At 43.3% G+C, this 19,616-nt stretch overlaps 1 protein-coding gene across 3 annotated transcripts in view; it reads left to right on the forward strand.

Moving 5' to 3' along the window:
• Positions 1-19,303: 19,303 nt before the first annotated feature.
• ACO1 (aconitase 1) overlaps positions 19,304-19,616 on the forward strand; it is a 60,929-nt gene continuing 60,616 nt past the window's right edge. Inside the window, exon 1 of one of the 3 annotated variants that reach the window (XM_008248341.4) lies at positions 19,304-19,480. The gene's annotated coding sequence lies outside the window, so the exon portion shown is untranslated. 3 annotated transcript variants of the gene reach the window in all.

The raw sequence follows: 19,616 nt of genomic DNA on the forward strand, positions 1-19,616 counted from the left end.
TTTACTTCCAGAAAGTTTTTGATTTCTCTTTTGATTTATTCTATGACCCAGTGTTCATTCAGGAGCATGTTGTTCAGTCTCCATGTGTTTGCATATGCTCTAGGGATTCCTGAGTTGCTAATTTCCACCTTCATTCCACTGTGGTCTGAGAAGCTGTATGGTATGATTCTAATTCTTTTGAATTTGCTGAGGCTTCTTTATGGCCTAGTATGTGGTCAGTCATAGAGTGGGTTCCATGTACTGCTGAGAAGAATGTAAATTCTTTAAGTGTAGAATGAAAAAGTTCTGTAAATATCTGTTAGATCCATTTGGGCAATTGTGTCGTTTAAATCTTCTGTTTCCTTTTTTACCTTCTGTCTGGGTGATCTGTCTATTGCTGAAAGTGGAGTCTTGAAGTCCCCCAATACTATTGTATTGGAGTCTAAGTCTCCCTTGAAGTTCCTTAATATATCTTTTAAATAAACCAGTGCCCTGTAATTAGGTGCATATACATTTATAATAGTTACATCTTCCTGTTGAATTGATCCCTTAATCATTATATAGTGCCCCTCTATTTCTCTCTTAACAGTTTTTGTGTTAAGGTTTATTTTGTCTGATATTAAGATGGCTACGCCAGCTCTTTTTTGGTTTCTGTTGGCATGGAATATCTTTTTCCAGCTTTTCATTTTCAGTCTTCTTGCATCTTTGTTGGAAAGATATGTTTTTTGTAAGCAGCAAATAGATGGGTTTGTTCCTTAATCCATTCAGCCAGTCTGTGTCTTTTAACTAGAGAGTTGTGGTCATTTACATTCAATGTGACTATTGCTAAGTAGTGACTTTGCCCTATCATTTTTCCAAAGACATTTCTAATGTATACTTTGAATTTCCTGTGATCTTTAATGGGGAAATTTCTTTCCTTTACCTTCTTTCGTATTGACAGCCGAGTTTCTGTGTTTCTATGTATAACACATATTTAAGCATCTCTTGCAGGGCTGTATGAGTGGTGACAAATTCTTTCAATTTCTGTTTGTATGAAAGTTCTTTATTTCACCTTCATTCACAAATGAGAGCTTTACAGGATATACTATTCTGAGATGGTAGTTTTTTTTCTCTTAGTACCTGGACTATATCTCACCATTCCCTCCTAGCCTGTAGGGTTTCTGATGAAAACTCTGCTGTGAGTCTAATTGGAGGTCCTCTGAGAGTAATCTGACATTTCTCTCTGGCACATTTTAGAATATTTTCTTTATGTTTCACTGTGGTGAGTTTGATTACAATGTGTCGTGGTGAGGATCTCTTTTGGTCATGTTTATTGGGGGTTCTATGTGCTTCCTGTACTCTTTTCTTCTCCATACCCGGGAAGTTTTCTGCTAGTATCACACTAAAAAGGCCTTCTAATCCTTTTTCTCTCTCCATGCTTTCAGGAACTCCTAGAACCTGAATGTTGGTTTTTTTAATAGTATCCTGTAGATTCTCAACAATATTTTTTAGATTTCTAATTTCCTCTTCTTTTCTTTGGTTTGACTGTACACTTTCCTGTGCTCTGTCTTCTAAGTCCAATATTCCCTCTTTTACCTCACTGATTCTGTTCTTAAGGCTCTCAAATGCATTTGTATTTGTTCCATTGAATTGTTCATTTCATTTTGGTTTCTCTTCAATATCTCAATTTCATGTTCTACTAAATTCCTCATTTCATTTTGATTCCTCCTTAAGATTTCATTTTCACAACAGAGATTTTCTGTCCTGTCCTGTATGGATTTCTGTAGTTCATGCATTTGTTTTTGATACCTTCTAAATGTTCTTATCATAAATTTTTTGAAATCCGTATCTTGCATTTCTTCTATCTCATCATCTTCATAATCTTGTATTGGAGTGTCATGTTCATTTGGGAGCATCATGATGTCTTCTTTGTCCTTGTTTCCTCGGTTTCTGCGTTTGTTGCTTGGCATTGTGGAGATATTCTTTGGTTTCTTCTTCTTTTTTTTTTTTTCTTGCTATGGTGGCTTTTCTCGTTATACTATAACTCTAGATTAAATGGACTGTCTGCTTTCGGTGAATCTCTAGAGGCTTGTGGTGGGTATGGCCAGAGAGCTCTGTTCAGTTCTTCAGGGTTAAGAGTGTGCCAAAGGTGACACACCCAGGTTTGGCATGGTAAATCTTCTCTCTCTCTCTCTCTCTCTTTCTTTCTTTTTTATTCAGAAGGGAAGTAATTCCGCTCAGCTGAGCTCTTCTCCTTGAAGGCAATCAGTGCCTGAGCACTAGCCCCAGTGGGTATAATATTTGTCTGCTCTGTCCCAAGGACAACACAAAGGATATATGCAGTCCTCAGTGTAAGCTCAGATTCCCCTGCAATGTCTCTCACCGGGTTTCCAGGGTTACCGAGTTTATGATGTCTCCCACCTAGACTACTCATGTCTCAGCTACACCGTGAGTTCTCCCACACCCCCTCAGTATTTCGGTTTTTTTCCCACAGTTCTGATTCATAAGCTCCACGCATTCACTAGGTCTTAGTCTCCTGTATTTCTCCCCACCAGAGTCAGGTTTTCCTGTTTGGGTGAGGGCGGGCGCAGCCCCAAGCTGGCACAGCTGTTACATATGTCCAAAATGGCGCCTGCTCTATTGTCTTGCTCACCTTTGTAAGGTGAGTGGGGAGAGAGAATTGTGTCCATACTGGTCCCTTTTATTTTTTTTCTCTCCTCTAGTTAGGCTGGTGTACTTTCCCCCACAGGGCTTCAAGCCTCATTCCCTCTAGGCTCTTCCTGCCACTTTTCCGCCAATGTCTCAGGCTACTGCGGTTTCACCTCACCTCCCTTTCCAGCGCTGGTGCATAGACTCAGCAGCTGGTGTCCCAAGGTGTGGGCACCTGTGCCCTCCATGTAGGTCCACTGTGTCCCTCTAATTCTGGAAGAGTTTCCTCTGCAGTTGTTTCACTAACACTTCCCTGAGACTATAGTATCTCCACTTTTATTAAACTATCTTTTCTTGGACTATCAGTGAGCTCCCTCTCTATTCTGCCATCTTGGAGCCCTCTTATTCCCCTTTTGATTTCTTCTATGACCCATTCTTCACTCAGTAGTGTGGTATTCAGTGTGGTTGCATATTTTCTAGAAATTCTTAAGTTGTTAAGTCATTCATAAATGAAAACTTTGCAGGGTACAGTGTTCTGGGTTGACAGTTATTTTTCTTTTAAAACTTGAACTAAGTTTCTCCATTCTCTCCAAGCCTGTAGAGTTTCTGATGAGAAATCAACTATAAGCCTAATTAGAAATACTCTGACAGTAATCTTGCATTTCTCTTATGCATATTTTAGAATATTTCTTGATGTTTTACTGTTGAAAGTTTAACTAAAATGTGTCATGGTGAAGATCTTTTCTGATCATATCCATTAGGAGTTCTATATACTTGGCTGTTTCTATATTTCTCCAAATTAGGGAAATTTTCTGGTATTGTTTCACTGAGAAAGCCTTCTAATCCATTCTGTCTTTCTACACCTTCAGAAACTCCTAAAACATATATGTTAGATCATTTGATAGTATCCCATAATTCTCAAACACTATTTTCAGTTTTTTTTTTTAATTTGCTTCTTTGTTTTTTGTCTGACTGAGATATTTCCAGATTTGTCTTCTAGCTCATATGTTCTATCTTCTGCTTAACCAAGTCTTGTCAAGACTGTCCACTGTATTTTTTGACGTATTGAATTATTCATCCCTTTTTTAAAGATTCATTTATTTACTTGAGAGGCATAATTACAGAGAGAAAGAGGGAGAGACAGAGATAGATAGATCTTCCATACACTGTTTCACTCCTCAATTGGCTGCAACAGCCAGAGCTGGGCAGTTCCAAAGCCAGGAATCAGGAGCTTCCTCCAGCTCTCCTACATGGGTTCAGGGGCCCAAGGATTTGGGCCATTTTCTACTGATTTCCCAGGCTATCAGCAGGGAGTTGGATCTGAAATGGAGCAGCCAGGACTCAAACCAGCACCCATGTGGGATGTGAGTGCTTCAGGCAGATGCTTAACCTACTGTGCCACAGTTCCGGCCCCCTGAATTCTTTATTTCTAATATTTCAGTTTGGTTTCTCTTCAATATCTTTATCTCCTGGCAAAATTTTTTATCCATGTCATGTATGGATTTCTTTAACTCATGTATTTCTTTCTCATTGCTGTGGAGTAATCTTAAGATCATTCTTTTGAATTCCTTTTCAGGCATTTAATTAATCTCTTCATCTTCACATTCTAATATTGAAGTATTATTATGTTCCTTTTGAGGAGTCATATTATCTTCCTTGTTTTGTGTCTTGTATTTCTATGTTTATTTTTAGGCATTTGTAGAAACACTTGGTTTTCTCCTCTGATGACTTTCATCTTTGAAATATGCCTCTGTGGATCTGCTCCTTTAGCAGATATTCAGAGGTGTGTGGACCCAGGGAGCTGTGGTTAGTGCTTGAGGGTGGGGCAAGAGTGTTTGGAATTTTGCTTTACTTATAATCTTGTGAGAGCCTGCTACTATTTCATAAATACTGGCTGAAGACGGAGGTTCTTGGTTCATAGAAGTCTCATTACTACTCATGACACAACAAGCAGCATGAACATCAGACTGCACAGTTCTTACTCCAGCCCAGAAGGATGCCACACATACAATGAATTTGTGTCTCAGCCAGGGGACACTGAGCTTGGAGAGTCAGTGCTTTTACAGTAAGTGGTAAGCAAGCTTGCCAGTAGTATCCATGTACACCCAAGATTCTGCCATGACTCAGACTCATCAATTACAAAAGTCTTGGAAAATGTTGCTTCATCTACACCCTTTTTCAACTCTTGTCCCCCTCACTCAATGATTTTGGAACAAATACTTGACGTCATATAATTGCAGTCCTCAATGTGGCCCTCTGTTTGCACAATCTGAAGAAATAGCCTGGGTAAAGAGAAGTCAGGGCCAAGAATTCCTGGCACACTCAGAAATAATGTTCAGAGATGCTCAGGGCCCATGAAAGACTGTGTTTCCCATAAATCTGCCCTCTGCACCTCTGCATCATAGATTCTTGTGAACTTTCACATGAGTATGTCACTCAGGAGGCCACTCTGATTAATTTGACTATCAGAGGCTAGAATTAAACCTGTTCAATTTATCTCATATAGCATTTAATTAACTCTACTATTAAAAGCACTCCAAACAACATGATAAAGTTAGCCTGCAGTATTGACCTCATTCATCCCTGCCAGAGTCCTGCAGGCAGATAAGTGTCCCAGGGGAACCAGGAGACTTAATTTTAGGCAGTCAGGATATTATCTAGTCTTGGGCTAGTCTATTTTCCAATACTTCCTATGCACAGTAGTTTACACTGATCTTCTTATCTTTGCTCTCATTGTCAATAATTACAAGAGACAATAAATAGGGAGAAAAAACCCATCCTCAGTGGAGAGACATCCTGTGCTCATTCTCACAAGCAAAATATAAGCCAGACAGACATAGGTAATTCCTATCAGGATATGTCTTAAAACTTGATCTGAACCAGCATTACACTGGTCTGGCTAAGCTACAAGGTAATGTCACTGAGTGGTCAGAGCCTCCTCTACCATGTCTGGGACAACCCAAGACCCCCCAGTCATCAGGAAAGCACATGGATTTATAACAGGATGAAACAAGGTTGCCCTGGCCATGTATTTGCAGATGTGTAGAAGAGGTCCATGTCAAGAGCTCCAATTAAGGGCATCAGGCACAGCAGAATAATTCAGGAACAGCCTTCAGATTGTCAGCTGTGGCTGCTAGTTGCCTCAGGACCCAGTGTTGGATCTAGGAGACAAAGAGTTCTTTAATTGCCCCCACCTTTTTACCTCCAGCATCTAAGGTATTCCTGCCCCAGGTGCCAGTGTGGTTGTTTTCCTGATGTGCCATGAAATCAGTGGATTCCATCCCAGTAATTATAACTTCCCTTTTTTAAAATCATCTGCTTACGTACAAGGCTTTTTTTTCTAAGAGATTTAGTGTAAGCATATGGGAGGAGAATAATGAACCCTCCAAAGATGGCAAAGACGCCACACTTAAAGCAGCAAAATGGATTCTACAGATGTAATTAAATTAAGGATCTTGAGATGAGGGTGTTATCCTGGAGTTTTGAAATGGGCCCATTGTGAAATTAAATTGGCAAATAAAGGAGCTATCTGTACCTCAATGTTTATTGCAGCTTAATTCACAATAGCTAAGGCATGGAATCAACCTAAATGCCCATCAACAGAGGACTGGATAAAAAAATTATGGGATATGTACTCTATGGGATACTACACAGTGGTAAAAAAAAATGAAATCTGATCATTTGCAACAAAATCGAGGAATCTGGAAAACATCATGCTGAGTGAAATAAGCCAGTCCCAAAGGGACAAATATCATATGTTCTCCCTAATCAGTGACAACTAACTGAACACCTAAAAGGAAATCTGTTGAAATGAAACTGACACTATGAGAAACAATGACTTGATCAGACCTTGTCCTGACTGTCGAGGAACAGCTTACTATTTTATTATTTCTGGTATTTTCTTGTTCTACTTAATACCATTGGTTGAACTCTTTAATTAACACAGAATTATTCTTAGGTGTTTAAATTTAACTGAAAAGTGATCCCTGTTAAATATAAGAGTGGGAATAAGAGAGGGAAGAGATGTACAGTTTGGCACATGCTCACTCAGATTTACCCCTAATGCTAAAGCTAGAAATGTGCCATGGGACTCCAAATCCCACTAAGTTGACATGTACCAATGCCATCTTACTAGTCCAAGTGATCAGTTTAAGTTCATAATTGGTCATAAAGATAGGATTAAGTGTCAAAGGGATCACATAAATAAGACTAGTGTCTGCTAATACTAACTGATAGAATTAAAAAGAAGAGAATGATCCAGCATGGGAAGTGGGATACACAGCAGACTCATAGAATGGCAAATGCCCTAAACAGTACGCTGGCCTCAGAATCTGCCCTTAAGACATTCGGATCTGGCTAAAAAGCCCATGAGAATTTCTCAGGCATGGAAAGCCAAGACACTGTGGCAAAAAATGACCTAAATGAAAGATCTCTGTGAGTGAGATCCCAGAGGAAAGAACAGGCTATCAAAGAAGGAGGTACCTTTCTCTGAAGGGAGGAGAGAACTTCCACTTTGATTATGGCCTTGTCTAAATAAGGCCAGAGTTTGTGAACTCAAGAGGTTTCCATAGTCTTGGCAGCTCCTGACAAGAGCCTCAAGTGATTACTGACATCATAAATAGAGTGTCAGTTGTTAAATCAACAACAGGGGTCACTGTGCACTTACTCCCCATGTAGGATCTCTGTCCTTAATGTGTTATACTATGAGAATTAACAGTAAAACTAATCTTGAAACAGTACTTTACACTTTGTGTTTCTGTGTGGGTGCAAACTGTTGAAATCTTTACTTAGTATATACTAAATTAATCTTCTGTATATAAAGATAATTAAAAATTAATGAAGAATGGGAGAGGGAGTAGGTGATGTGATGGTTTGCAGGTGGGAGGGAGGTTATGGGGGGGGACTGCTATAATCCAACAGTTCTACTTTCAAAATTTATATTTATTAAATAAAAGTTTTCTTAAAAAAAGAAGAAAGAAAGAAAGAAAGAAAGAAAGAAAGAAAGAAAGAAAGAAAGAAAGAAAGAAAGAAAGAAAGGGAGGGAGGGAGGGAGGGAGGGAGGGAGGGAGGGAGGGAGGGAGGGAGGAAGGAAGGAGGCCCATTGTAATCACAGAGGGAGATTCTTATAAGTGGAAAAGGCGGCCAGAGTCACAGAATGAGATGTAACAACATCAGAGTCAGATGTGGAGATGCTACACTGCTGGCCTTGAAGTTGGAGGGAGATGCCACAAGCCAAGGAATGCTTGTGGTCTCTAGAAGCTAGAAAGGGTAAGGGAAAGAATTCTCCCATGGAGACCCCAGAAGGAATGTAGCCCTGTCAATACATTACCATTGTTGGAACTGGCACTATGGCGTAGTGGATTAAAGCCCCAGCTTGTGGTGCCAGCTTCCCATATGGGCAGTGGTTTGAATCCTGGCTGCTCCACTTGCAATCCAACTATCTGCTATGGCCTGGGAAAGCAGTGGAAGATAGCTCAAGTCCTTGGGGCCCTACAACCAAGTGGGAGACCTGGAGGAGGCTCCTGGCTCTTGGCTTCGGATTGGCTCAGCTCTGGCCATTGTAGTCATTTGGGGAGTGAACCAGCGGAATGGAAGACCTCTCTCTCTGACTCTACTTCTCTCTGTAACTCTGTCTTTCAAATAAATAAAATAAATATTTTTTAAAAATACAGTACCATTGGAACCCATTTCAGATTTCTGATTTCCAGGACTGTAAGATAATAAGTTGTGTAGTTTTAAGCCACTATAATTCTGATAATGTTAAAGCAATAATAGGAAACTAGTCCAAGGAAAAAGGAATTTTTATAAAATGCAGAAACTTATTAGGTTGCCATCCTTCATAGACTACTACAGAGGAACTCATCACAGCAGTGTACTCAGCCAGGTGATTGTTGTCTTCATAGTGGACCACATCAATCCATCCAATGACAGAATCCAGGTAACTAGAATCAGAATTAATTTTAAAACCTCAAGTCGCCTCTTGGTTATACTGCTGAAAAAGAAGTATATGTAAAACAGCCTGCCCTGGGGTTGCTATAAGGAAAAGAAAGACACCTTGTGCCAGGAATGGTTACCATGGAATTCTAAATTTTCAAGAAAGAATTACCAAACCCTTACTCTCTCATCTTGATTAGTATCCAGAAAATGGCCTCTGGACTATTTCTTGTCTCCATTTTCTAGGGGCAGCCACATTCAGTGACCGCATTGTCCTACTAAGGTGTGTGAGCCAGAAGAAGGTAAGGAAAGTAGAGTCAGAAACCTTTTTATGCTAGTTTTTGAGCAGGCCATTCCAACATTCAATAATACCAGATGCCCACAGGTGCTGCATGGAATTGAATAGCTTTACTATTCACCCATTGTTGGGTGACCTTTGTCACAAAAGGAGCACCATTGTCAGATCACAAATGGTCCAGAAAGCCAAACATGTAACACAGACGTATTTCAGGAGCCACAGTGGCATGGCCAGAATTGGCTGATCAGAATGGAACAGCAACACTGTCAAGAGCAATGAGATGCCCCCAGTAACCTAAGAGGCTGTCAAAGGTCTGATGTAGTTAATGTGCCAGGAATGGACTGGGTTAATGCTTCTGCGATGAAACCTCTTTCACCACCACCCTTGGCAGGAGTCACAAGTCTGGAACACACTGGCGGTTTCTGCACTAGAAACAGATAGCCCGTTATTTTGTACCCAGTCAGTGAGAGATGTGTTGACATGGTTCATACAATGATAGATCCAGCTAGCAGTGGCAGTGATCTGGACACCGTAGGCTTTCTCAGTGGCTTGCTTTCAGTCTGTCTCATCGGAAAACAGGCCCTTAATATGGACATCACATATGAATGACCTAAACAGTCTGATTGTCAGCCATGACCCACTTCTACAGTTCGTTCTCCAAGGGGTTGGGGTATAATAACTTTAACCTGTCAGTTTATAATCTTACAGGTGGCAGGCAGGATAGCAGACCCAAAGGCTAGATCCTTTGCAAAATCCCAAGAGTCAATAAAAATACCAATTTTATCTTGGCAAGTACTGGGTAGAGTTACGGATTGCCTCAAGAGTTCAAATTCTAACCACTGAGCGGATGGTCACATGAGTTTTCAAGATGACATACAGAGAGCAGCAGGTAAACAGCTGGAGCCACCCAGTGAACACCAACAAGCTTCAAATTAGCCAAACCATGAGCAGATAAGGCTCAGGAGACCTCTTTGAGTCCCAAGTCCCATTAATCCAGTGACCTGACTTCAGATGGTAGAGCAGGGATATAGATAGGATAGCAGAGTGTTGCCTGCCAGTTTTTCACATAAACTGTGCTGCTGTGGGGCCAGGCCAATTGGGTCTGAATATAAGCTTTCCAGTTGACAAATGAGATATCCTGAGCCTTTTCCTTATCAATTGTCAAGCTTGAGTCAACAACATACCTCCCCTTTTGAAAAAGGAGCACTTGGTGCCTGCAACAGGCATGTGGCAATACTGCTACTAGAAAACTACCTCTCTGAGTACTGCAGCCAGCCAGTCTTTAAAACCGTGGTTACCGTTTCTTTCAGGACAGTATATTCTCTTTTCTAGATCACTGGTAAGGGAGCAGAGATTACCTCTCTAAATGCCACAGTCAGTGACTAGAAGAATCCCTTCTGGCTTCATGAGCATGTAAAACATGAATACCAATTATATATTCAGCAGTGAAAGACACAACAATGCCTTCAATTGACCCTAAAGGTATTCCTCTTCTGTGGAAATTGTTGCCCATATGCTATCATTTGAATTATGGGCGCTTTCCTCTCCACAGTATTGACATTTGGGACCAGGTGATTATGGGCTGTAGGATGTTTAACAATGTCCCTGCTTCCACCCCCAAATGACAGTAGAAAACACCCCACCTCCATTTGTGATGATCAAAAATGTCTCCAGACTTTGCCAAATAGCCCTGAAGAGGTGGGGAAGAAGCAAAAATCACTCTGGTTGAGAACCACTGCCCCATGGGAGCTTGATCCAAGACATCTGATAGTGTCCGCTTCCAGAGGTGTAGGAAGTGAAGGGGGTGTAGGCATGGGGAGAGGAAAGCGATTGTGGAAAATAGCTTTTTTTAATCCTTTGCTTCCTCAAACCAAGCTCAATGCAAATTCCCTTGCACCCACGGTTCCACGTGCCTTCAAACATTCCTGCGCTCAGCAGCACCTCCACCATAAAACTAGGTGGGCTGTGGCTGGGCCCTATATCCAGCAGAGCTAACCACATTTGACTTCCTCACTGCTTCAACATTGCCCAGCACACTCAGCTTTCTCCTTGGAGCAGCAGAGGCCAGGATACAAGGACAGGGGAGAGTCGGGAGTTTCAGAGGGAAAGAACAGTTCCAAGCCAGTCATCGAGGCTCGCATCAATGTTCAGTTTTAAGCAGCTACAAGTGCCTTTGTACTCGAGCAAGCAAACATCTGCTTTGGGTCCACCTGAAGTTCTACTTCTTATAGCTGACATGATTTATTTAGCGAGCTCTGGGGACACTCAGATACAGCCACTGCTGCTGTCCCACTGTCATACAGCATCACTTCCTCCTACTCATGAGGAAAGTGAGCACAAAGCTCCACTGGGTTTTTGTTTCCATCCTGCTCCTTGTCACTCAGTTTCTAGACGTTCATTCACATGTAGGACAGTGGGGGAAACCTACCCTCCCTCTTGTTCACCACTTGGGGGACAGCATCTGCTACTGGATCCTGCAGTCCCCTTGCATCTGCTAACACAGCCCTTGGGATCTGCCAGAAAGGCACTGTTCTGCCAGCATTTCCTCTTGTCACCAAAACTGTTAGGGTCTGGGATTTTACCCCCCATAAAGCTAACAATTTAGCCTATTATTACTACATGGATGTTGACAGGAGACATGAGGCTCTTGGGTTAGAGATAAAGGATTTCATTATCCACAAATATACATTATATGACAATAACACAGTATCAGAACCACGGAAACTGTGGCTATGCATGCAGTGAATTTGTTTTGTGGCTAAAGACAAATGATTGGGAATCTACTGCTTTCATAGTAACTGGAAGACATCCAGAAAGAAATAGCTACAATAAAAGACAAAGCTACATGTTGAAAAATACAAGAGACATAGACAGTCAGATTTATGTGAAATTGCAATCCCAGAAAGAAAGGAGGCAGAGAATGGGACAGAAACAATATTTAAAGATGCAGTAACTTTTTCCAACAGCACTGACATACATTAGCACAGATTCAAAAGTCCTATGAACTCCAAGCAGAGAAAAAGAAATTTACAGGAAAGTCAAATTGGTTAAAACCAAAAATTATATAAGATTATAAAAGTATTCAGAACAAGACTGGGGCAGAAAATCCTCGCCCTGCAGCTCCAGGCGCCCTGTCGGCTTCGCAGCTCACGCCAAGTCTGGGGTCTCAGGGGAGCACATTGATCCTCTAGTCTGAGAGCGGCCCCTGGGCTCCAACATGAAGCCACCCAGGAGTGAAACCACTCAGGAGTTACTGATTCAACGATTCCTGAGCGCCTACATTCGGTAGGCTGGGCTAGGCGGTGGTAACAGGGCCCCTGCTGAGCAAGTAGACAGATATATTTTAAAAAGATAATTAGGGAGAAAATAAAGAAGGAATGCAGGGGTCAGAGGGAAACACACTGCACCTATTTAAAGATATACTGGTGTAGTAGCCTAAGCCTCTCACACCTGTGGCCCTAGCATCCTTTATGGGGGCCATGAGACCCAGCTGCTCCTCTTTCAGGCTGAGATTGGAGCCAGAAGCCAGAACTCAGTCCAGGTCTTCCATGTAGATGGTAGGAATTTAATTAACTTGAGCAATCATTGCTGCTTCCCGTGTCTGCATTAGCAGGACATTGGAACCAGGAGCTGGAGCCAGGAATCAAAGCCAAGCACTCCAATGTGGGATGCCAGTATCTTAACCACTAGGCTAAATAGCTTCTCCCATGTTGATAGTTTAAAATGACAAAAGAAAATAACTGCCAACCTAGAAGTAAATATCCAAGAAAAAAATCTGAAGCAAAGACAACAAATGAAATACTTCCATCAACAAATATAGTGTGAGAACATTTATCACCAGCAGACCCACACCTAAGGAAATATTAAGGAATAGTATTTGAAAAGGGAAAATAATCCTCAGAAAAAAACTGAATATCCAGCAAAGAATGAAGAACAGCAAAAACAGTAAATGTTTGCTTTCATATAAACATTAATTACATAAAACAATAATAACCATGCCTTAAAGAGTAAGAATCTCTTGAGTATAAACTACAATGGTATAGAATTTCAAAGGAGGGTAAATGTAGTTAGAATGTTGAGGAATCTGGCATTATCCAGGAGAAATTAAAAGTAACCATTAATATTAGCTTTTCATATGTCAAAGATGAAGACTGTAAGCATGAAATGACATCAAAATAATCCTAGGAAAATAATCACAATAAATCCTCAGGGTTCCAGAGTTGAATGAATGAATCATGTGCAGTTGGTGACCCATTGTATTAAGCTCCTAGCAGAACCAGTTTGTGGATCAAATGAATTTTTAAGAGGTTTATTTATTTTCTGTGAAAGGCAGAGTTACAGAGAGGCAGAGAGGCAGAGAGAGAGAGAGAGAGAAAGAGGTCTTCCATCCACTGGTTCACTTCTCAAATGGCCAGAACTGGTCTGATCTGAAGCCAGGATCCAGGAGCTTCTTTGGGGTCTCCTCCATGGGTGCAGGGGCCCAAGCACTTGGACCATCTTCTACTGCTTTCCCAGGCCATAGCAGAGAGCTGGATCAGATGTGGAGCAGCCAGGACTCAAACCAGCACCCATATAGGATGCCAGCACTGCAGGTGGAGGTTTTACCCGCTACATCACCACGCGGCCCCTTAAATGACTTTTTTTAAAGATTTATTTATTTATTTGAAAATAAGAGTTAGATAGAGGCAGAGCCAGAGAGAGAGTCTTCCATATGCTGGTTCACTCCCCAAATGGCCAGAGCTGGGCAGATCTAAAGCCAGGAACTAGGAGCTTCTTCCGGGTCTCCCACACGAGTGCAGGGGTCCAGGCACCTGAGCCATCTTCTACTGCTTTCCCAGGCCATAGCAGAGAGCTGGATCGGAAGTGGAGCAGCCAGGTTTCAAACGGGTGCCCATATGGGATGCCGGCACTGCAGGCAGCTGCTTAACCATTGTACCACCATGCCAGCCCCTAAATGAATTTCTGATACCTACTCTAACTTCTAGATCATTTGGTAAATGTGAAAGTAGAGATAGAGGGTAGATTTTTTTGATTCATTTATGTTTTCTTCTTCCTGTTATTCTCCTAATGTTAACCATTCTCATACTTCCCTACAGATCAATGCGTTTACCACATATTCACCTCCTCCAATAGAGGGCAGTAGCTGACCGCCAGCGCCTTTATTAGCCCTCATGGTTACTGAAAATGACAAAATGCATCTTCCTATGTTGTTTGTTTCTGTTTCCTGCCACCAAGAATGAGGGCTAAAAGGATTTTCCCTTCTAAAAGCACTTAAGAGACACTCAAAAGCAACCTCTTTATGAACTAGAAATAGGAATGAGCCAAATTAGTGATACATTTTGCTATTTTTTTCTCTTATTAGTGTTACCAAATCATTTTCTTTCTTTTTTTTTTAAAGTTTGTTTTTGAAAGGCAGAGAGAGAGAGAAAGGAGAGAGAGATCTTCCATCTGCTCATTCACTCCCTAAATACCTGCAACCTCCCAGGCTGTGCTAGGCTGAAGCTGGGAGCCCAGAACTCAGTTTGGCTCTCCCACCCAAGCACTTGAGCTCAGGGTATGCATTAACAGAAAGCCAGATCAGGAGCATCCCAAGTGGTGGCTTAACCCTCTGTGCTACAATGCTGGCCCCAAAATCATTTTCTTGGAAAAATATCAGGCGTGTGTGTTGGGGTGCAGCAGGTTAAGCTGCTTCAGATGCCCACATCCCATGTGCCTGTTTCAAATTCAGGCTACTCTACACATTCTCTCTCCCTTTCTCTCCCTCCCTGTGTCACTCTGCCTTTCAAACAAATAATTTAAAAAAAAAATCAAATAAATCAGTAGCTGCAGTCTCAGAGCAAGACACTATATTTGCATACCTGAATAGATTTAATAAGCCAGTCTAAGAGATTATTTCGCTCACCATACTGCAGGAAGTGTAACACATTCAAAGAGGATCCAATAAGTTAACAGGAAAAAGCAGCAGATGCCTGGAGCTTATGCACCAATCCTGAAATTCACAACTGAGCTGCCCCTGATTTCCAACACTTCCATCCCCCAGAACGAGGGCTAACTGTACCTGGCTGAGCCTCAAACTAGGGTGCAGCAGGGATCTCTTTGCTCTAATCAGGAAGAACCAGCTCTGAAAATATGAATAAAGAACTCTAGATTATGCAGTAGTTGAATGAAGCCCGTCCCCCCCCCCCACCCCCGGAACATTTAAGTCCCGGTTCTTTTCTCCGAGGAACAAGTAATTTCCCACTCCAGGGGCTCCGATGATTGTTGTGTGAAGGGGAAAGCCAAGCGCTGGAGACCAGCCCAGGAGCACCATCTACGCAAGTGTGACCTGAAGCAAGTTGTGTGACTGCTCTGAATTATACTTTCATCGTTGATGAAACGGCAACAGCAGTATTACCAACCTCTAATTGTTGTTGTGAAGACTGTGACAGTTGAATGACATTTGGCTGTTATTATTATACTGAAGAAAATATATTGTTAATATATTGAGGGAAATGGCACTTAATTCTAAGCAGCTGGCTAGAGGATTCTGATTCCCTGAGGAGGCAGCTCAGGGATTCAGACACTTAGTAAGAAAGCAAGAATGAAAATTAAGCACATGGTAGGCAGGGCACAGGCAAGCAGAGGGGCTGCGGCAGGTGGATATGTGTAGGAGTCAGATGAGGCGAGGAACGCCCTTGCCTTATTGTGAATATAATTATTTTTTAGAGGAACAGAAAACATTTATTTCAAACTTTTTCTGGTAGGAAGACCTACATTCAATGGAGAATTTAGGGGTGCTAGATTCCCTTCAAACAGGAAATCCGGGAGGACTTCTTTGTGCCTCACTCATTGCCAAGCAGATGTCTTCCATCTGAGCCATGCTAGAGGACTATGAGCATCATGAAGGCCAATAGACAGCAGAAAATTAAGCAATAGAAAGAAACTGACAGTCAATCAACAAACCTATACCAAGTACCTATTATGCACCCATCTCCACGTCTGAGGTATTGAACCCACACAGTCCCCTGCCCTCACAGAGCACATATTTCAAGGTAGCAGGTCCCTGGTGCCAATCTGTAGACATGCTTGAGTAGAATTATCTGCAGCAAAAACTCAGATTTCTCAGAATCCTGGCACAGATCCCATCCCTGACCTAATGAAGCAAGAGGCAGGAGAAACAGGGCGCTCTATGTTTCATAAGAGTCCTCTTGCGAGTTGGCCAAACACCCAGATTCTAAGAGTGCTTCTCAAAGGGTAGAGTTCTGTTCTTTTTTTAATGTATTTTATTTATTTTGAATTATTTGAAAGTCAGAGAGACAGAGATCTTCCATCCTCTAGTTCACTCCCCAAATGCATACAACAGCTGGGGCTGCCCCAAGCCAAACCAAGAGTTGGGATACAGGTCACTCACATTGGTGGCAGGGAGACAACCACTTGTCCCATCAATTGCTTCCTCCCAGGGTGCACCTTAGCAGGAAACTGGAATCAGGAGTGGAGGCAGGACTCACCTGTATATAGCCATATGGGATGGGATCCTCAGAAGCAGCGTCATAATGGCAGTACCAAATACCCACCCCAGGGTAGGCTTCTGATCACTGGAATCAAACTCAGCCTGCAGCATCTGTGTTTTCAATATACTCCTTCAATACATTCTGAGGTTTGGGAACCATTTTGCTAGACTGTTCCTCACGCCACTTCTTTCTATTAAATGTGTATGCAGGTGCACTGTAAGTTACAAAGCATGCTATTATGTTATTTGCCTACATTTCTTTAGGATCTTTCAATAAACTCAGGAGCCCAGTTTTCACAAGGAACTGAAGTCACTGCAGAACATGGCAGGTCTCTTAACAGAATCCTTGTGGTTCTTCTAGCAGCAGAACCTCTGGCAGGTGAGGCAGCAAGAAGAACGCGATCACCTCATCTGAGGGCCCCTCTGTCTCTAGTCTCCGGAGCAGCACTGTGGGCCTGAGCAATTACTATGTTTGGGTGAGCTCCTCTCCCCTGTGAGGCCCCTAGCAGAACCTCTGTATCATGACATCAATATTTATTAGGCGGGAGGGACCCTGAATGAGCATGGTAAGATGGTTCTAAACCCCTTAAGTATTTTGCTTTCTCAGTGAGCCACAAGATCCAAACTCAAAACATGGGACTTGGGATGAGGATGAAGCTGGATGGCTGGAGTGGAAGGGGATAGACAGATGTTAGTCACTGATTTCCCATTTTACATGTGATGAGTGACAGGTGCCTTCGGAAAATCCAGGTGATGATGCAACAAATGGATGGAAATGGAGTGTGGTGATCAGAAGCTCAGTAGGACCCATGATGGAGACATAATGGGTTTCATCTAGAAATGGCAGGGAGTTCTCGTAGTGAGAAGGTGGACAAAGCAACACTCATCCGTCTAAGGAATGATGTGTAGAGCAAGAGGAGAAAAGAGCAGTGAAGGAGCTTCCAAAAGAGAGTTATCAAAGAGGCTAGAGGTGAATCATGGGAGCAGAAAGCTGGAAAGCCAAAAGAAGGCTAGAGTTTCAAGGAAGATTAATCACCAGTGTCAAGTACGACAGAACAGTCAGCAAGAACAAGAGCAGAAGAGAGGCCGCTGGATTCCTGGCCAGCATGTCACTGCCCTGTCCAAGAGCAATACATTGCAGTGATGTGGGAAGTATTTCCTGTGTAACTCTGGCTAGTGTGTGTACAAATAATCTCAGTTCCCTTTAGAGCTCTTTATTTTCTTTTTAAGTATTTACTTGAAAAGCAGAGAGAAAGAGAGAGAGAGAGAGAGAGAGAGAGAGAGATCCTCCATCCACTGGCTCACTCTTCAAATGCCTGCCAATAGCCAGGGATGGAACAGGCCAAAATCAATAGCCAGGAACTCCATCCAGACCTCCTATGTTGGGTGCAGGGACCCAAGTATTAGAGCCATCATCTTCTGCCTCCCATGGTATATATTAACAAGAAACTGCATTGGAAATGGAGGCGGCACTGGACCCCAGGCACTCTGATACTGGATGCAGCTGTTGCAAGCGGTGGCTCAACTTGCTGGGCCACAGCACCCTGCCTGACTTAATAATTTTCTATCGAAGGCTATCAGCTATGTGTCTGTTACCACTGAATATTAAGAAATTCTTCTTCCTTAACGGGCTGCTTTAGTATGAATCAAAATTTAGCTGGACATATCCTTACCCTGCTCTGTGCCTTCTTCCTAATCTTACCTTCCCCATAGGGCTCCCAAGGGGACAGTTATTTTGGGGGCTTGTGTTAAACCTCTAAAATATGGTAGAAACTCAAGGAAACTTTGCTTGATTAATGTAAATGGAAGGACATGAGTGGGAAGAAAGCATCCTCCCATATTGGAAATACTGTGAATCCACCCCTTCAAGATTAAATATGACAATTTGTATTTCACAGGGTAGGTGTTCAGCCAGTGGTTAAGATCCATTTGGGACATCCACATCCCACATCAGAGTGCCTCGGTTTGAGTCCTGAACGCATTCTTCCTTCCAGCTTCAGGCAAACATCCACCTGGGAGGCAGCAAATGACGGCTCTAGGACTTAGGTCCCTGGCAGCCACGTGGGAGAGCCAGACTGAGTTCCTGGTTCCCAGCTGCCCCCTGGCTGTTGTGGGCATTTGGGGTGTGAACTAGTGGATGGCAGATTTCTGTCTAATTAATAAATAAATTTTAAAAATATATTACTTTCTATTTCAGAATTAAATATAAGTAGAGGTTACCCATACCCTGTAGTGCAGCACGAGGGGCAAAGCAAAGCTTGCAGGATGGCTAGAAGAGTTGAATGGGATGACACAGAAAGATCCAATCACAGGGCTCTGGTAGGGCAGCCTCCCAGTTGTAAACGGTAACAGTTTTAGTATTAGCTATTAATTATTAACGTCACAAGCTGTTTATCCAGATAGAAAACGACGACAACTCAAGGTGGAAACCTACGGTAACTTTCCAGATCATTTGGTGTGGGAAAGCTCTGCACCTTTCATCTAGAAAGATCTAATTCCTTCTGGAAACTACGTTTACCTGAGAGGGTACATTTACCAACGTCAAAAACAGGTCTCGGGACCGCCCACTCAGTGTCATTTCTCGGACTTCGGACAGGTGTACACACTAGAAAGTACATACGTTAAAAAACAAAAAAACCTTACACATGAAAATTGTGCATTCCTAAGCCTCAGACACGGGGAAGCTCAGTCCTGACAGCGCGATCCCCATGCCCACGTGTGCTTTTTGCTACTGGGAACTCAGCAAGGGCAGCTACACATGTACGGGGCCACCAGATAACGAAGCCTCTGCAGTTAACGGCCACACCGTCGGCTCACTTTCTAGTGCAACGAGAGCGACAATGGCCCTGGCTGTGGACCAAGAAGACGGAGGAGCCCCCGCCCTTCCTGCTAGGTCCACCGGGGAGGGGCGGGGCATGGGCGGGGCGGAGGCGGTCCGGCCCCGCCCCCTCCGGCCGCCGCGCCCGCTGGTTCCGGCCCTCGCCGCCCTATCCCGCTGCCCGCCCCGCCCCCGCTCGGCTCGGCGTCCGGCAGCCCCGGGGCAGCTGAGGAGGAGCGTGGAGGCGGTGGCTGGAACCGCGCAGCACACGGGAACGAGCCCCGCAGCCTGGTCCGCGCGCGCAAGTCGCGGGATCCCCACCGAGCTGTCTGCGGTGAGTGTAGGCTCGGCCCGACCGGGGTCCGCCGGGGGAGCGCCGGCCACCCAGGCCCCCCGGGGCGTCGGTGCGGGCTGGTTCCGCCGCGCCCGAGGCAGTAGCGGCCAGGGGGTGGGGGTGGGGGCGAGCCCAG

The sequence above is a fragment of the Oryctolagus cuniculus genome, chromosome 1 (genome assembly GCF_964237555.1).
Source record: "Oryctolagus cuniculus chromosome 1, mOryCun1.1, whole genome shotgun sequence".
NCBI lineage: Eukaryota > Metazoa > Chordata > Mammalia > Lagomorpha > Leporidae > Oryctolagus > Oryctolagus cuniculus.